Here is a 19,309-nt window from a genome sequence, read left to right on the forward strand (position 1 = left end):
AAACCAGCACATTATATACAGTGAGATGCAGTCTGTATTTACAAAACCAGCACATTATATACAGTGAGACACAGTCTGAATTTACTAGAACATTATATACAGTGAGAAGCAGTGGGTACTGATGGCAGATATTCAGGCCCTGGCACTATAACACTGGCACGGATACACTACATTGGCTCCACTGTACCTAACTAGAAATGAACAAAACAATGACAAAAAAAAAAATAGTAAGTGCAAAAAACAACAAGAAATATATAAAAGTACAATGAGCTTTTTCAGGGGGAAAGAGTTAACTTACCCTCCATCTGTTAGTGAAGGGGATAGATTATATATTATTATAGATGTCAGGTCAGGCAAAAAACAATTTAATGTCAGCTAGTGCTTCAGCCTTTAGAACTGTATAGTACCTGTGGGAGTGGGATGAAAACTGCAGCAAAAGTTGAGAGTTGGTTCTCAGGTAAAGTTACAGCCTGCAGATTCTTCTTTTCAGTCTTCATTTCTGCACTGCCTTCAATTTGTAATATCTCCTGAGCCCTGACTGCATCTGTGCTTTGATTGGTCAATTTTACTGTCTGTCAAAAAAGCTATGCTCCGATTGGAGAATCCACAAGAAGAAAGATCCAATCAGAGCACAGCAGAACCGGAGCTTGCAGGAACAGAAGATTTCCAGGACAGTGCCGAAACAGAGTGAGGTTTTGTTTTGTTTTTAATGAGCCAAGCAGGTTTGGGGAGGCTTAGCCTCCCCTAGCCTTATTGAAAATCCGCCTATGGTGACAAGATTGTGCATAAATCATGGTGAGAAATTGCCACCTTTGAAAAGTACATTTCACTACACATGATTCCTATAGGTCTCAGGATAAAAAAAATACCCCACTTCACTTTCCCAAGATACAGCTTTTATGGAACAATGGAATAAAGTTCTGTCTGATTGCTCCTTAAAACTTATGGATCTCCTAGTTAACAAAAAACAACGCATTTATGAACAATTAAAAACAGAAATCTCAGAATTAAAAGAGAGCCATACTGAACTTAAGGAGCATTTAGGCTATCAGAGATTTTCAGAAAATCTGACTAAACGTATTGAAAAATTAGAACATGAAATTATAGATAAGAAGACTAACAAATTTAAACGAGATAAAAAGGACTATGATCAGAATACAGTTTATAATTGGACATCATACACTGTACAGCGCTGCGGAATATGTTGGCGCTTTATAAATAAATGTTAATGTAATGTAATACACTAGAAATACTGGAGTAAGACCCTTTATTGGTAGAAATAAAAATTCTACACATAGATCCATTCTGAAAACATCTAGGGATAAGAGAGTCAGTTTCTTGGGCACAGATTTCGACTGCTTAGAGAGTAATAATGAATCAGATTTCTGTGGCTGCTCCTCCTCTCTTCTTTCTTCACAGGTCACCAGGGAAACACGGGCTAAAGAAATCTTCTCTGGAGAGGACACAAAATCCAAATCTCCCATTCCAGCAAAAAACGGACGGAGCTCCTGGTCCAAATGGAAAAACAGAACAAGTTACCGCTCAAGCGAATTGGGAGAGAAGGAAGAAGACGTCAGAACATCGAAATACCCCTTACGAGAAAGAAGGAGGAGATGGTTCTAAATCTCTCTAAAAGAACTCTCAGCCCTGAGGAAATCAGCGTCCTGGAAAAAAGTCTAACATTTTGTCCTAACAAAGACTTTGACTTATTTGACACTATCACAGACATTAATAGATTTGTGCGTAAATTACTTTTGAAAAAAAAATTTTTTGATGATGATATCAGAACTACTGACAAAGAAAAAGATGGAGTCAACAAGCTTGACCCCATCTTTTTACAGTCCAATATATCTAACTTTCAAGAAATGAAAACACTTTTGCAATTGGAACATTTGCAGAGAGAAGCTGACTCTGAAATAGGAAGAGTTGGAGCTCAACCTATCTCAACACTAGAAAAATTTAAAACCAAATCAAACTTTTACCCTGTACACTTAAGGGATCACGTGATTAACATGTTCCAGAAGAATATCAAATTTGATTTATCCTTACGACATGAGAATATTAAGAAAGAGTATAAACTTCTCTCTGCAAAAAATAAGAATGATAATCTTACATTTAAAGAGAAACAAGCGCTAAAAAATCTAGAACAAGATGAAAATATAGTCATAAGGCAAGCGGACAAAGGGGGTCAAATTGTCATCTTAGATAAGACTGATTATTTCATGGAAGCACATAAACAACTTTCTGATCCTATTATTATCCAACTTATAAAATATTGGACAAGAATCCAACCACTTCCTTTACACTAGATATACTTTTACAAGAAGCTTCAACATTTAAAGTCATAGATGACAAACTTATCTCTTATTTTAAAGTTGACCACCCAAAAACAGCTATATTTCACTATTTACTGAAAGTACATAAAAAAGTACGACCACCCCCAGGGCGCCCAATCATTGCAGGTATAAGATCACTTGGAGAGAATCTCTGTGAATACATAGACCATCTCCTGCAACCTCTTGTCTTATGACTCCCTAGCTACCTAAGGGACAGTGGACACCTATTACACGTACTAGATAACTTTCAATGGCAAAAAGAAACCTTTAAATGGGCTTCTATTGATGTAACTTCCTTGTACTCATGCATACCTCACTCTCTAGGCCTCAAAGCCATAGAACATCACCTACTTCACTACTGCACATATGAACCAAACCTTATTGCATTTATTCTGAAATCTATCCAATACCTATTAACCCATAATTTCTTTTACTTCAATAAAAGATATTATTTGCAATGCTGTGGTACGGCCATGGGTGCAAAATTTGCCCCATCTTACGCCAACCTATTTTTGGGTTGGTGGGAAGAACTCCATATATATAATGAAGATAATATGCACTCCCACAATATTCAATATTTTGGTCGCTTTATCGACGACATTATTCTAATTTGGTCTGGCACTGATGAGCAATTCACTAATTTTATTACTTACATAAACACTAACGATTACAATCTGAAATTTACTTCAGAGATCAATGCAAAATGTATTAATTTTCTTGACATCACACTATCTGTTGAAGATAGACATATCACCACCACAATTTTTAGAAAAGATTGCTCAGCTAATACTGTGTTAAATGCACAATCTTGTCACCCTAAGCACCTAATACACAACATCCCTTACAGTCAATTCCTAAGACTCAGACGCATTTGTTCTGAAGAAGCAGATTTCCTATCCAAATCTAAGGATCTCTTCTTAAGACTAAAAAACAGAGGTTATGCACATAAAACCTTTAAAAAACCTTTTAAAAAAAAAAACCCATAAAAAGCCTTTAAAAGAGCTGCCACAACAGAAAGATTTAATCTCTTCAATAGATATCAAACCACCTTCATTGACACTTTCCCTCCTGCAAAATAATTTGTTTATAGTTACATTTTAACCAGTGTGGCCAGTAGGTGGCAGCAATGCATAAGTCTGCCTAGTGAGAAACAGATTAACAATAACGTTCATTAAAAAGAAAAGGCAATAAAAGGAAACCGGAAACGTGCCAGAAAGAGATATATAACAGGCCTCTGGTCACTAGGGTCTGGAACCAGCCATGTGTAAAGGCCTCACATCCTGGAATGCCCAACTCCCTGGCTGATAAGAGCCATGCCATGTGGGGGAGTGAAAGCCCACGTGGGGGTGACTTAGAGTTCACATTGGGACCCATCATAGGTGATGTGGAGGTCACACCATAACCCAAATTCACAAACATTTATTGTCCCAGAACCCATACTATTTATACTAGAGGTACCAAAACCTGAGTATATGTTTCATTTAAGATGGCTTTTCTTACGGGTCCAAACATCGCTGGATTTGTGTTCTCGGTTTGTCAGATAGGAGTATCTGGGCAGGGGCAGGTCACACAGTAGTGATGTTTAGTCTGTATGGGACCGGTGGGATCATTTAGAATTGATGAATCTAATTGAATCTTTCTATTATGTTCCCACAAGGAGTTATGGACATTGGTATCATTGGTCCAGTCCATACACTCAGTCCATACACAGGAGGCCATAAAACTCACACTGTGTCCTGCTAATGGTGACACCCCTTGCATTCCTGAGGGAGGGGGGAGTGTCCAGTTACCTGATCCCCTGCAAACTGGGATAAATAGTCAGCTCTTCTGACTATACTCTGGTATTCTGTGGAGGACCAATTTCTATTGGAAGTTTATCCTGTGGTTTCCCCCTTGCCTCCAGGACTAGAAGGACTTTGCTTGGTATAGTATAGGACTTCTATATTTTTCCCTTTTATTTTAAAACTGTTTGTACTTAATAATAATATTAAATATAAAATTTAATAAGTTTGTCCTTGATGCTCTAAAACGTACCTAACCTCCGAGTGTGTAACTGTGTTGTGTGCCTTAGCCCTCTGTATGCTGTGTGCTGATTAACCCTTTGACTGCTGGTAAGGAGAGTGTGTGTGTGTCGGTTCTTTACATTAACCCTTTCTCTACCAGTGTGCTTGGCATCTCTCATCGCCAGTGTAAGAAGTATGAGAGTGGTGGCAGCAAGTTGTGTATGAGTTTGTGAGCGTTGGTTGGTCTTTGGGGTGCTGTGATGCTAGTCTGACCTGGGTGTCAGGTGTGTGAGACTGAGCAAGGGACCCTCTAGACAGCCACGCCTAAAGTCACGTGCGTCTGAAGTGCCGTAATCGTGACACTGGCCATTCTGGCAGTGTTAGTAACAGGGAAAGAAGCATCTTTGGTGAGGCAGAGAGTAGGCCTGGATCCTTCATGGACCCTGAAATAGAGTGGAGCCCATTGGAATTGTGTGAACTGTCCATAAAATAAAAGCAAATTTTTATTAAGCAATCAAGTTTTCCACAATGTTATTGTGTGCAATTTTTGGTTGCTGTACTCAATCTCCCTTAATCTCTCCCATCACTCCCATCACTAGTTTGCTTAAAGTGATATCTTTCTAATAGCATATGCAATTGTGATTCTAAAATCTACAGTTAGTATTGATGTTGGTATATATGGTTTATGTATGCGAGTGTATAGATTGGTCAGTATAGGTCTGTGTGTGCTGAGTTTACTTGGAAGGGTTGAACTTGATGGAATTAGATGAAATATTTTTTTTCCTTAAAACTCTTTACCTTTCGAAACCTTATGTTATGCTATGGGAGGGAAAGTTGTTGATATATTAATCTACATTTTGAACTTGCTGAATTCAGAAATCTAATACAGGTATAGGACCAGTTATGCAAATGCTCGGATAAGGGGTCTTTCCGTAATTTGGATCTAAATACCTTAAGTCTACTAAAATAATTTAAAGCTTACACATAGGTAAGCAGTAATAGCAGCCAGACAGGTGGGGGCCACACAGAGGTGGGCAGAGGCCCACCAGTTGAACAGCACTGCATCATGCTAAAAGTTAAATTAGAGGTGAACAATCCCTTTAAAGGAAAAAGAAAGGTAAAGTCACTTGGGGGTGCCAAAATGTTAGGCACCCCCAAGTGACTTTAACCGCCTACCTTTTACCCCGGGCTGGTGCCGCTGTCAGGAGAAAACAGCACCAGCCCGGGGTAGCTGCCGGCGCTTCCTCCTTCCGGCTTCGCTGCGCGCGCATGCGCAGTAGAGTGAAATGCCGAACTTAAACATTTAAATCGGCTTTTTCGCTCTACTGTGCATGCCCGGCCACCGGCAGTTTAGGAAGTGGAAAGCGGAAGGAGGAAGTGCTGCGCTCCAGGTGCCCCGGGCTGGTGCTATTTTCTCCTAACAGGGGCACCAGCCCGGGGTACAAGGTAAGCGGTTAAAGTCACTTGGGGGTGCTTAACATTTTGGCACCCCCAAGTGACTTTGCCTTTCCTTCCCCTTTAAGACAAATATGTTGAGACAAAATACAGTTTTTAGTCACTGGAAATACACCCCCACCAGTCAGTTATGTCTTCAGCTGTCACATCTGGACAAAGTACAACACTATGATTAATAATGGAGTTCACTCTTTTCATTATTTGAATGAGTTGCTGTAATCTCTTTTCGAAAGCTGATTTATTTTTATGATTTAAATTACATGCTTTTATTGTAAGCATTTGAAAAATTGCATTAGAAAAAGGTAATTATGAGTTGACAGAGAAATCAAAGGAGGTTCTATACTATTGGCCCATAAACAAATAATGAGCTCTTGGGTATTGTGCAAATGTTTGAAATGCTGGATTTGCAGATTACATGTTCTGCATTTATTTCTTCACATTTTGCATTCTAATTACAGACATTACTTCTGTTCTAAAGTTACTGTCTGATTTAATAAACTGTGAAAAAAGCAGAGACAGAAGATTTTTTGTTTTAAGAGTTAAATATTCATTTTATTTGTCAGTACAAATTATAAATACTGATTGGTAGAGAATTAGGTTTTGCTGTATATGCTTTTTTGTGTATTGTGAATGCCCATAGCATATTTTAAAGACCTGCTTGAAAGTAGTTTTGTTTTTGGCAATAAAATGTCTTTTTATTTATAAGTTTTAATAGAAACCCTGAGACTTGTGCAAACAACAAAACAAGAACATTTTTGCCATTGGCAGGTAAGTGCTACAGATTCATAAGATTTATATTAACTATAAGAAAAACATTTTTTGCATTGTGCATTACCTTTTAACATTTGCTCATAGGTGTGCTTTTCTTACTTAGAGAAGCAACCTGTAACGATACCTGGTGGTCTAGCGGGGCGGCGGGGACGCCCGCCGCCTCCTCCGGTGCGGGGACGCCCGCCGTCATCTTCTAGGTGCGCGCGCGCGCCTCTCTCTGTCCCTTATGCGCATGCGCGCTCTTGATGCGCGCGCATGCGCACTCGCGTTGTCGCCGGCGCGCGCGTGACGTCATTTCGGCTAGAAATTCAAATATTTAAAGCGCTCACTGTGCTCTATTCGTTGCCCAACGTAGGTTTTCCTTGCTGATTTCCTGGGTGCGATTCCTGTTCCTGTTCTCCTGTGTTCCTGACCTTGCCTGTATTTGACTTCTCTCGCTTGCTGCCTGTATTGACCTTTTGCCTGTTCTTGACCTTCCTCATTGCTGCCTGGACCGACCATTGCCTGCCTGACTATTCTACTGGATTCTGATTCTGTGCTGCGCTGCCTGACTGTTGCTGACCCCGACCTGTCCTAACTACTCTAGTGTTTCCCATCTGCCTGTCATACGATTGGTTCCTGTGCTTTCTCAGAACTCTCTCCTTGGGTTTCTCACAATAAGACCTGGCAGCATCCGAGTAGCGAAGGGCTCCTCCCGACGTGAAAGGCGGCGGTTATAGGCGGAAGCGTGAGCCGAGACCGGACCCTTAGAGCCTGTTCTGAGTTTTAGGATACCACTCGTGACATTATGTTGGGCCCGAAAAAATGGATGCTGAAGAAGCTGCGGCGCCACTTTCCTCTGAGGATATCCGGGCGAGTCTCCTCCAGCGTCTTGGGGAACAAGAAGCTCAGCAAAACCAGATTCAGTGGCTCCAGAGACTGTCCGTGAGGTTGGATGCGCTCCAACAACAGCCTGCTGCTCCTACTCCGGCTTCTCTTCCTGGAGGCAGTTCTCTTCACGCTGCTCCGGTAATGTATGTAGTGGAGCCTAAAGTTCCTTTTCCTGAAAAATTTTCTGGGGAACGTCATAAATTTTTTGCTTTCCAGGAAGCATGTAAATTGTATTTTAGCTTTCTCCCTCGTTCCTTTCCTACCGAGGGGTTGAAAGTCAATTTTGTAATGACCCTCCTGACTGGGGATCCACAGCTCTGGGCATTTTCCTTACTTCCCTCTGATCCAGCCCGTACATCCCTTGATTCCTTTTTTAAAGCTATGACACTAATCTATGATGATCCTGATCATTCTGCTTCTGCTGATTCTGCTATTCGCAATCTCCGGCAAGGTAAACGACGGGTCGAGGATTATTGTACGGAATTCCGCCGTTGGGCGGTTGAAACAGGGTGGAATGATACTGCTTTACGAAGTCAATTTAGAGTGGGGCTATCTGACGCTGTGAAAGACAGCTTGGTTAACTTTCCCACGTCATCCTCCCTAGACTCCCTGATGCACCTTCATTCAGATTGATAGGAGGCATAGGGAGAGACGCCAGGAGAGACTTCCTGCAGTGGCTCCACAAACCTCTCCTCCAGAGTGTTTATTCAAACCTGAGCAGACTTCCTCTAGACCCTCAGAGGAACCCATGCAGCTGGGTTCTACCCGCTTATCTGCCGAGGAAAAAGTTCGTAGACGGGCTAACGGGTTGTGTTTGTACTGTGGGGATCGGGGTCATTTTCGTAGCACTTGTCCCAAGAGGCCGGGAAACGACAAAGCCTAAGCAGATCTGGGGAGTTCTGCTTGGGCAATGTCATTCCTACTCCCCAACAAAGTTCCTCTAAAGTCATGATTCCGGTCCTTTTGGGATGGGATACGAGTACTGTGGAGAGCCTGGCTTTCATTGATTCTGGGGCAGAAGGGAACTTTTTAGATGTTAACTTTGCCCGTAGACACGCTATACCTACACTTCCTTTGGTCCCTTCGGTCAAGTTAATCGCTATTGATGGTACTTCCCTAGGTCGTGGGGTTATATCTTTAAAGTCCGTAAGCTGTTCCATGTCGATAGGTTCTCTCCATGTGGAACAAGTTTCCTTTTTTATCATTGATTGCCCGAATACCCCGGTGATCTTAGGTCTCCCTTGGTTGCGTAAGCACAGTCCCCAAATTGATTGGCTAGCTAACAAGATTCTTCAGTGGGGAACAGACTGTCAGAGTTTATGCATGAAGCCTGTCCAAATTTTGGCCGCAACCTCGTTACAGGGGCTACCTTCTCCTTATTTTGCCTTTGCGGATGTCTTTTCTAAAAAAGCAGCCGAAACACTTCCCCCACATAGATCCTATGATTGTGCCATAGATTTGATTCCAGGTTCTTCTCCTCCTAGAGGTAGAACTTACCCCTTGTCTCTTCCTGAAACTCAGGCTATGGAAGAATATATTAAGGAGAATCTAGAGAGAGGTTTTATAAGACCCTCTACCTCTCCGGCAGGAGCTGGGTTTTTCTTTGTGGAAAAAAAAGATGGGGGTCTCAGGCCATGTATTGACTATAGGGGTTTAAACAAAATCACGGTCAAAAACCGTTATCCCCTTCCCCTAATTTCTGAGCTCTTTGATAGGGTTAAGGGAGCCACTATTTTCTCTAAACTTGACCTAAGAGGTGCATATAATTTAATACGTATCCGGGAAGGGGATGAGTGGAAAACAGCCTTTAATACCCGTGATGGGCATTATGAATATCTGGTTATGCCCTTCGGCTTATGTAATGCTCCTGCTGTCTTCCAAGAGCTGGTAAATGATATATTCCGCGATCTTCTGGGTCGCTTTGTGGTAGTTTACCTTGATGATATTTTGATTTATTCTAATGGTCTGTCTGATCATCGTGTTCATGTTCAGGAGGTCTTACGCAGATTAAGGGAAAATCATTTGTATGCTAAATTCGAGAAGTGCATCTTTGAAGTTTCTTCAGTTCACTTTCTTGGGTTTATCATTTCCCATCAAGGTTTAGAAATGGACCCAGCCAAAGTTCAGGCTATCCTAAATTGGGTACAACCCTTGTCTCTGCGGGCCATACAAAGATTTTTAGGCTTCGCTAATTATTACAGACAGTTTATTAAGAGCTATTCCACGATAGTGGCTCCAATTACGGCTCTCACAAAAAAGGGGGTTGACCCAAGTATTTGGTCGGTAGAGGCTTTAACAGCCTTCAAATCACTAAAAGAAGCTTTTATCTCTGCTTCTGTACTCCTGCACCCTGATTCTGCCCTCCCTTTTCTGGTAGAAGTAGATGCTTCTGAAGTTGGGGCAGGGGCGATCCTCTCTCAACGTCACCCTGTGACCAATAAGATTCACCCATGTGGTTTCTTTTCTAAAAAGTTTTCTCCTACGGAGAAGAATTATGACATTGGCAATAGGGAATTACTGGCCATAAAATTGGCATTCACAGAATGGAGACACCTCTTGGAAGGGGCTAAACATGTAGTTACAGTAATCACTGACCACAAGAATCTCCTATATATTGAATCCACTAGACGCTTAAATCCTAGACAAGCCAGGTGGGCATTATTCTTTTCTTGATTTAATTTTATTATAACCTACAGACCTGGCAAAAAGAATGTTAAAGCGGATGCCTTGTCTAGAAGTTTTGATTCCAATCCTCTGGAGAAGTGTCAACCCGACCCTATTGTCCCTAAGGAGTTGATTATAGCTGCCTTAAGCCCAGATTTACTTTCTTCCTTGTCTAAGGCCCAGGTTCACTCTCCTTCCAACCTACCCCAGGGAAAGTTATTTGTTCCAGAAAACCTCCGTGAAGCGGTTTTTTTTAGAAGCCCATGATTCTAAGTTGGCTGGGCACCCTGGTCGTTTTAAAACCTGTTCTCTTTTGTCCCGCACCCTATGGTGGCCAACTCTGAGACAAGATGTTAGTAACTATGTTGATTCCCGTCCAACTTGTCAACGCTCGAAACCTTCCAGATCCTTGTCTCAGGGTCTGTTGCAATCCCTGCCAATTCCCGAAAGGCCGTGGACTCACATTTCCATGGATTTTATTGTAGACTTACCTCCTTCCAAGGGGAATACTGTCATATGGGTGGTTGTGGATCGCTTTAGTAAAATGTCTCATTTTATTCCCCTCCCCGCCCTCCCATCTGCAAAGTCTCTTGCAGAACATTTTCTGACTAATATCTTTAGGCTTCATGGTGCTCCGCAGAATATTGTCTCTGATAGAGGGGTTCAATTTGTCTCAAAATTTTGGCGGGCCTTCTGTTTACTGATGGGTACAGATTTGTCCTTCTCCTCTGCTTATCATCCACAGACCAAAGGGCAGACAGAGAGGACAAATCAGTCTCTGGAGCAGTACCTCAGGTGCTATGTCTCCAGTAACCAATCCCTTTGGGCTGATTTTCTCCCTTGGGCCGAGTTTGCATTCAATAATTCTACTCACTCATCCACTGGTGAGTCCCCGTTTTTCGTTGTCTTTGGGTATCATCCCAGAGTTTTCTCTTTCTCTACCATTTCCTCTGATGTGCCTGCTGTTGATTCCTTAGTCAATCAGTTCTCCAGCATTTGGCAAAAGGTGCAAAAGTCATTATCCACCGCAGTAGCTGTTCAAAAGAAAGCCTTCGATAAGCATCATAAAGCATCGCCAGAATACCAGGTCGGTGATAAAGCTTGGCTTTCTTCTAAAAATATTCCTCTTAAGGTTTCTTCTTCTAAATTTGCACCCAAATATATTGGTCCTTTTTCTATTTCTGAGGTTATTAACCCGAACACAGTCCGATTAGAGCTTCCTCCCGAACTCAAAATTTCTAATTCCTTTCATGTTTCCTTGTTAAAACCTGCTAGGGTGGTTCGGCAGAGGTCTCCTCCTCCTCCCGTTTCTGTTGAGGGACAGCCCGAATATCTCATACAGAGGTTAGTGGACTCCCGCCTCTCTAGGGGTAGGCTACAATACCTGGTACACTGGAAGGGTTATGGCCCTGAAGAGAGGTCGTGGATCCCAGCTGCTGATGTTCGGGCAGATCGTCTTGTTCGACAATTTCACACCAGATTCCCTGATAAGCCTAGGGGTCCGGTGGCCCCCTCTAGAGGGGGGGGGTAATGTAACGATACCTGGTGGTCTAGCGGGGCGGCGGGGACGCCCGCCGTCACCTTCTAGGCACGCGCGCGCGCCTCTCTCTGTCCCTTATGTGCATGCGCGCTCTTGATGCGCGCGCATGCGCACTCGCGTTGTCGCCGGCGCGCGTGTGACGTCATTTCGGCGCGAAATTCAAATATTTAAAGCGCTCACTGTGCTCTATTCGTTGCCCAACGTAGGTTTTCCTTGCTGATTTCCTGGGTGCGATTCCTGTTCCTGTTCTCCTGTGTTCCTGACCTTGCCTGTATTTGACTTCTCTCGCTTGCTGCCTGTATTGACCTTTTGCCTGTTCTTGACCTTCCTCATTGCTGCCTGGACCGACCATTGCCTGCCTGACTATTCTACTGGATTCTGATTCTGTGCTGCGCTGCCTGACTGTTGCTGACCCCGGCCTGTCCTGACTACTCTAGTGTTTCCCATCTGCCTGTCATACGATTGGTTCCTGTGCTTTCTCAGAACTCTCTCCTTGGGTTTCTCACAATAAGACCTGGCGGCATCCGAGTAGCGAAGGGCTCCTCCCGACGTGAAAGGCGGCGGTTATAAGCGGAAGCGTGAGCCGAGACCGGACCCTTAGAGCCTGTTCTGAGTTTTAGGATACCACTCGTGACACAACCTCATGGTGCTCAGTGCAGACAGCTCGCGAAGGACACCTCTCCTTGAATTGTGCTTCATTTGGAAAGGTGAAGCAAATAAGTAGCAAACCTAGTGAAACGGATTAATGGAGGCCGGGCACTGCCAGAGGGACTGAGTCACAAATACTACCTAAAGTTGTGTTTCTTATGTGCCCACACACTGATCCCATGCTCTGGGACACCACAAAACCTGGTGGCAGTGGTGGGATAATGCACTGGGCACCACGCGCAGGAAGGAATTGGAGAAGTTAACCCATGCCACTCTGAAGAAGTGGTGTTGCAGCAGGGACAAAACTCCAGAAGGAAAGAAAGAGGCAGAAATGACTGCTTTAGTAGTGCTTCTCCTACATTCAGATGCTGAGACTGCTACAGCTGATGGAGCTGTTGCTGGGGCCCCTGAACCCCACCCGAGACAGGGTTGGAGAGGTGTTTAAACAAATGCTGGAATTGTTTAGTGAGAAGCTGACTGCTGCAGACTGCTGGTAGACTATCGGTGTCCTCAGTAGAGAGTTGGGCCCGAGACATTCTGAAGTTAGCCATTGCCTTCCACACATTTCAAGAAGGGCAGGACAGCATTGAAATTATGTGTAGGGCCCACAACATCATTGAAGAAGAGTGGCCCTGTATGCTGTCTGTCAATATAACTGAAAGGGCCATCGCTACATTCTGGGCCTTGTCTGATGAACAAAGACTGGACTATGAGGAAATTAAACAAGTGTTGCTGATCTGTTACCCTATCACCCAAAGTTTTACATATCAGTCAGAGCTAAAGACCCCCCAGGATTCATATGTAGATCCTTGGGTTTTGTCTAGAACAATTAATCTCACTCACTTTGGACATATACCCACACTCTGGATGGGATACTTCAACATGGTAATGGACCCACATATTGATCGTCTGCACCCTCAAATGGGAGACACTCTGGGCCTCTGCCCTGACCCTGACAGATTCCTGGTGCTGGCTTAATCGCGATGCCAGGCCGTATTCCTGCTACACTAGCGCCTCAGCTGCCCTCTCATGTATTAACTTGCTTTTAGTAACTCCAGATCTACTGTAGAGCCTGACATCCAGTAAGTTTCTTCCCCGAGTTTGCTCGTACCATGCTCCACTATTGTTGGGCTTTAATTGGGACAGAGATACTCGATCCTTGAGATGGAGACTGTCCCCCAAGTGGATACAGCATAAGTATATAGCAGAAAAATATCTCCCATTTTAAGGCCAGTACTGGGATACAAATATAAGTACAACGCAACCCAACATTGTTTGGGACGCGGGGAAAGCATATTCTAGCAGGGGTGACCAGACTTTTTCCCCGGCGATTGACTTTTGGATCCTCCCCGCATACGTACACATAACCAATAAATGCATGGTCCACCAAAAATCCAGGGGGATCGACAGGTGGACTGCAATCAACGTTTTGGCCACCCCTGTTTTAGAGGCATGTATATATTGTTAATTAAGCAGGCCAGGCAGATGTGTGAGGAGTCCTTGGTGAATGCACAGGATGAACTGGCACAGGCCGCAATAGTAGAGGATGCTACTGATCAAAATGCACATAGACTTATTGAATGCCAAAGAGATGTAAATTTACTCTATACAGAAAAATATACTCAGAGTATAGAACTGCCCATTGGTACGATAAAGGGGATAAAAATAGCAAGCTGAGTATGGCATACACAGGCAGCATAGGGCAGGCAGAGTATAGCGCGCACACACAGGCAGGGCAGGCAGACTATGGCACACACACAGGCAGCATAGGGCAGACAGAGCATGGCAAACACAGGCAGCATAGGGCAGGCAGACTATAGCGCACACACAGGCAGCATAGGGCAGGTAGAGTATGTCACACACAAACAGGGTAGGGCAGGAAGAGTATGGCACACACAGGCAAGGTAGGGCAGGCAGAGTATGGGACACACAGGCAGCATCGGGCAGGCAGAGTAATGCCTGTGTTTGCCATAATCTGCCTGCCCTATGCTGCCTGTGGGAGGTGAACCTGGCAGGAGTTTGTTGACATAATATAATTCTTTCATTTATGAATGATGGTTGATATCCCCGCAGTGAGGACCAAGCATTTGGGTTTTTGCTGTGCTACCACCATTGTGATAACATGGGTGTTGTTTGAAGTGGGTGTGGTTTAAAAAGGGGAGTGCTGAAAACTGGCTTCCATTAGTGGCCCTCCACTATGTATGCTAGAGAAATTCCGGCCCTCGGCACCACAGAAGTTGGACAGCACTGATGTAGACCAAGATCACTGCTCAATTGTGATGTGAAAATCTTTGCAAAAATATTGGCATTGAGCTTACGGGGAGTAACAAGGGACTTGGTACACCCAGACCAGACAGGGTTTATGCCCTCCAGAGCAACTGATATAAATATAAGACACCTTTTCAACAATCTCTGTATATGTTTTCAAAACTCGGGCACCAGGGTATTAGTAGCCCTTTTTCTGTATCTAAATTACCCTATAGGGGTATTATAAAACAACACCTGTCTGGTCAAAATGGACCCCTATATGGGGCTATAAATACCTCCCACCAGGGGTCGGTTGTGGACCATGAACCACAGACTGTAGAAGAAGCTGCTCTGTTGTCCCACCAAGAGGGGCCCCAAGTACCAGGTACAACAGGTTCCAGGGCAAGAGAGCTGCTAGGCTCTCATTCTCACTCCCTTGGCACTAACACTGCACCCTGCCCACCACTACAAGGGGCTGGGCCCTGAAACTGCTTTCAGTGTGAGGCCATGGGTTACTTTCAAGTGTTTTGCTCTCTAAACCAACAAAATCCTTCCCTGCAGGGGCTCCAAAGTTTACACCTGCTCAATCTGAAAGAAAAGAAAGAGCAAAGTGTGACCTGGCTGAAAACAACCTCAGTGAGACCCCCAAATTTGCAGTAGTGCAGATCCACTGGGCAGATCAGTCCAAGAGAAGATGCCACATGTTTCCAATGCAAGTAGATGGAGCCTGGTGCCTTTATAACTCTGGTGTAACCTTGTGTGGTCACTTTAAATCATATAGTTTCTGGTAAAATGGCCTGGCTGATCCTGGCTGGAGGACAGTGGTGAGAGGTGCCAATTTCACGACTCTGGACTGAGGTGAAGAGCCTGTGCTGCATGAGGTGTTTATGCATCAGCTCCCTGCTGATGGTGTGCTTGGGAATGATCTGCAGCATTTGCACATTTGCAGCAGCATCATGAGATGGCAGAAAGAGTCCGGCGAGCCACCCGGTTACCTCCTGGACACTTGTCCAGGAGGTAAATGTGCAGACAGATGACCCTGACACTAATTCAAATTCCTTCATGTGCAGGGTTTCCTAGTGAGATCCTATCTGATCAGGGGCCACAATTTATGTCCCAGTTACTTAAGTGTCTATGGCAGCACTGTGGAGACCCCCCCATATCACCCCCAAACTACTGGTCTATGTGAACATTTTAATGGGACTCTTAAGAATATGCTCAAACTTTTGTGGAGGCTAAAGAAGGTGACTGGGAGAAGTTTCTGCCCTGTCGTCTGCTTGCATATTGGGAAGAATCTACTGGTTGTCTTCTTTTGAGTTGTTATATGGGAGGCAGCTTCGGGGCCCCCTAGACTTGCTAAGGGAGTACTGGGAGGGGGGAGTTCAATTCCCTGTAGTTCCTTATGTTCTAGAGCAAATGACTGATTTGGCGATGGAACATCTGACAGCTGGTTAGACCAAACAGAAAGTTTGGTATGACAGGAATGCCAGAGACCATCAGTTCGGCCCGGGGGACAAGGTTTTACTGCTGTCAAACAAGTTGCAACAGCCTGGGAAGGGCCCTATGTGGTGATACAGTCCATTCATGACACAACTTACTTAGTCCCCGCTGTTGACCACCAGGACTAGTTCTTGACCATCTGGGGAATGACAGATATCTTACAACTTTAGACCATAGCCGAGGATACTGGCAGATCCTTTTGGTGCCAGAGGACCAAAACAAGTTGGCCTTTATCACTACCTATGGCTTTTTCCATTTTAAAATCATGCCATTTGGAATAAAATATTCCCCAGACACATTTCTGCGGAATTCAGCTGTTGGAGGGGTTACCAAGAGTTTGCCTTGGTTGGTAGGTACAGGAGCAGGGGAACAAATAGTGCAGGAGAATGGGTTGAACTATGAAGTCCTTAAAAGCCCTAGGGGGCAACAAAGGGAAGCATACCATCAGTTGTTGGTGCCTGACAAATTTAGGACCCATTTACTTCACCTTGTACACAAGGTACCCCTCACAGGGCACCAAGGGATTTCTTCTACCCGGTATTGCCTGTTACATAATTTCTATTGCCCAGGGTTGTCGCAACAAGCGACACAGTTCTGCCGATTCCGTGACAGCTTTTTAGAGGGTTGGGAAAAGTGGGTACTAGAACAAACATACATTGGGACTTCCACCTGTGATTGGGGAACCATTTCAGAGAGTTACTGTTGATTTGATAGGAGCAGTACAGGTGTCTATGGCAGCACTATGGGGACACCTCTTTGCTCAACCCCGTATCACCCTGTAAGAAATTGCTCATGTGGGATGCCATAATTTGTGTTATATACATATGTGTTTCTGTCTTTATACATATTTATGTGTTATACACTGAGTATGGGGGAGTCGTACTGATTACTAAAAACCAGTTGTCCAGCTACACCCAAAGCCAAATCTCCATATCAAAGGGTTTTTCTGTGGATGGTGGTGGGACAGTACATCTGCTACAGGAGCCATAAAAACTCATTACTGTATGCGAGAAGCCTTCTCAACAGTTACTGAACAAAGCCGAGGTGTGGCTGAAAAAATTTATAAATGTGGACTGGTCAGTAGTCAAGGGGGGAGCATCCAGGGAGCATCCAGGGAGAGCATCTTGGAACTGCATCTCAAGTGACCGTGGGCAGCATGTGAAGGCAGACCAGAGGGATGCCATGATCAGCTGGCTACAGAAAAGGAACCAAACCACCATGTTCTGTGTTTGTTGGTAACTATAATGATGTAGACTTTGTTATTAATCTGTAATTGTAAATAATGTAAAAATATTGTTCTGTTTTAAATAATCTGTTAATTGTAATAATTGACTGATTTGCTATTCAATATATTTCCTTTTAAAATTCACTTATTGGTGTGGATTATTTGTCTGCTTCTCAAAAGAACCGTAACCCTAGTAGTGGATGACCATCTGGGGAATTCCAGATATCTCACCACTTTAGACCTAAGCCGAGGATACTGGCAAATCCCTTTGGTGCCAGAGGACCAAGACAAGTTGGCCATTATCACTACCTATGGATTTTTCACTTTACAATCATACCATTTGGAATGAAAAATGCCCTAAACAATTCCAACGGGAATCAGCTGTTGGAAGGGTTACCAAGAGTTAGTTCAGACTTATCTGGATGATATATCTGTATTTAGAAACACATGGGAGGACCATGTGCAGCACCTATGGAGGGTGCTAGAAAGCATTAGACAGGCCAGGCTTACACTTATACCAAGGAAGTGCCACTTTGGGATGGCTGAGGTCCAATATTTGGGTCATCAGGTGGGAAGGTGGCGAGTGATGCCAGACCGAGCCAAAGCTGAAGCCATAGTAAACTAGCCCAGTCCCATAACATAAAGACAGATGTTAGCCTTTTTGGGGACTAGAGATGTAGCGAACCTCGCAAAAAAAGTTTGCGAACCCGTTCGCGAACTTCCGCCAAAAAGTGCGAACGTTCGCAAACTTTGCGAACCCCATAGACTTCAATGGGAAGGCGAACTTTAAAACCTAGAAAAGCCATTTCTGCCCAGAAAACTGATTTTAAAGTTGTTTAAAGGGTGCCACGACCTGGACAGTGGCATGCAGGAGGGGGATCAAGGGCAAAAATGTCTCTGAAAAATACGTTGTTGACACAGCGTTGCGTTTTGTGCTGTAAAGGGCACAAATCACACTACATTCCTAAACTTGTGAAATAAACTGCTTTAAAATGTCTGGCGTCTACATGCCAATCAAGTCGTGTAAAGGTTATGGCCGGTTCACACGCAAAACGCCGCGTTTACTGCAACGAAAAAAAACGCAAAAAGCTTTAATGATACCGTCAAGTGAGCGAATAATAGTTTTTACTAGTTGCTTGTCACCTCCAGAACGTTCGTCCTGTCGGTGGGAATATTTCTGTAGTGGTGTGTTTAGCAGTCACCGTGCTTGTGCGCACGTGCACGGTCAGGCAGAGGTAATTCAATGTCAGTGAAGTGAACCAAAAAACACTGATTCTGCAGTGTGGGCCCAGTTTTGGACTACTTTATTGATCACCTGCGGTGACCATAAAAGATATGATTTTGCCACTGTTGCAGAACCCTGAAAAATCAGGCATGTGTACATTCCTAAAAAATTATGTTTTTTTTGTCGCAGCCACTGAAGCACAGAGGCCAGAAAAAATATGGCATATAAATGCTGAAAATAATCGTTTTTTTGTCGCAGGCACTGAAGCACAGAGGACAGAAAAAATATGTTAGATACATGGTATCACAACCATACCGCAGGCAGAACCTTTAAAATAAACTATGATAGCGTACCAAGCACTGATCAACCATGTTTTAACAGCGACTCGAATTTCGATAGCTGCACATTGGAAAACTCCAACGCCAGCCTGACTGTCCCTTCTCAGCCTGTCAGTTACAGCTTCTAATGCTAACAGACACCTACTGCACAAATATGGCCACCCCCTCATAGAGGGACATGGGGGATCAGATAGGGAATGTAAAAGCTTGGACAAATACATGTTGAAAATATTTGTTTTTTTGTTGTGGAAGCCACTGAAGCACAGAGGCCAGAAAAACTCAGGATTTACCTGTTCAAAAAGGAGGACGCTAAAGGACAGCTGTGTGTGGAGTCATGCGGCGTGCAGAGAAGGTCAGCTGCATGGGGAGTCAGAACAAGTCTTCCGGCGTGCAGTAACCCTCTGAGATCCATGCCTCAAACCAGTAGGATTTGCACCCTAGTTTGTACGGTGGCGGAGGAGGACGCTAAAGGACCGCTGTGAGTGGT

The sequence above is a fragment of the Xenopus tropicalis genome, chromosome 6 (genome assembly GCF_000004195.4).
Source record: "Xenopus tropicalis strain Nigerian chromosome 6, UCB_Xtro_10.0, whole genome shotgun sequence".
NCBI lineage: Eukaryota > Metazoa > Chordata > Amphibia > Anura > Pipidae > Xenopus > Xenopus tropicalis.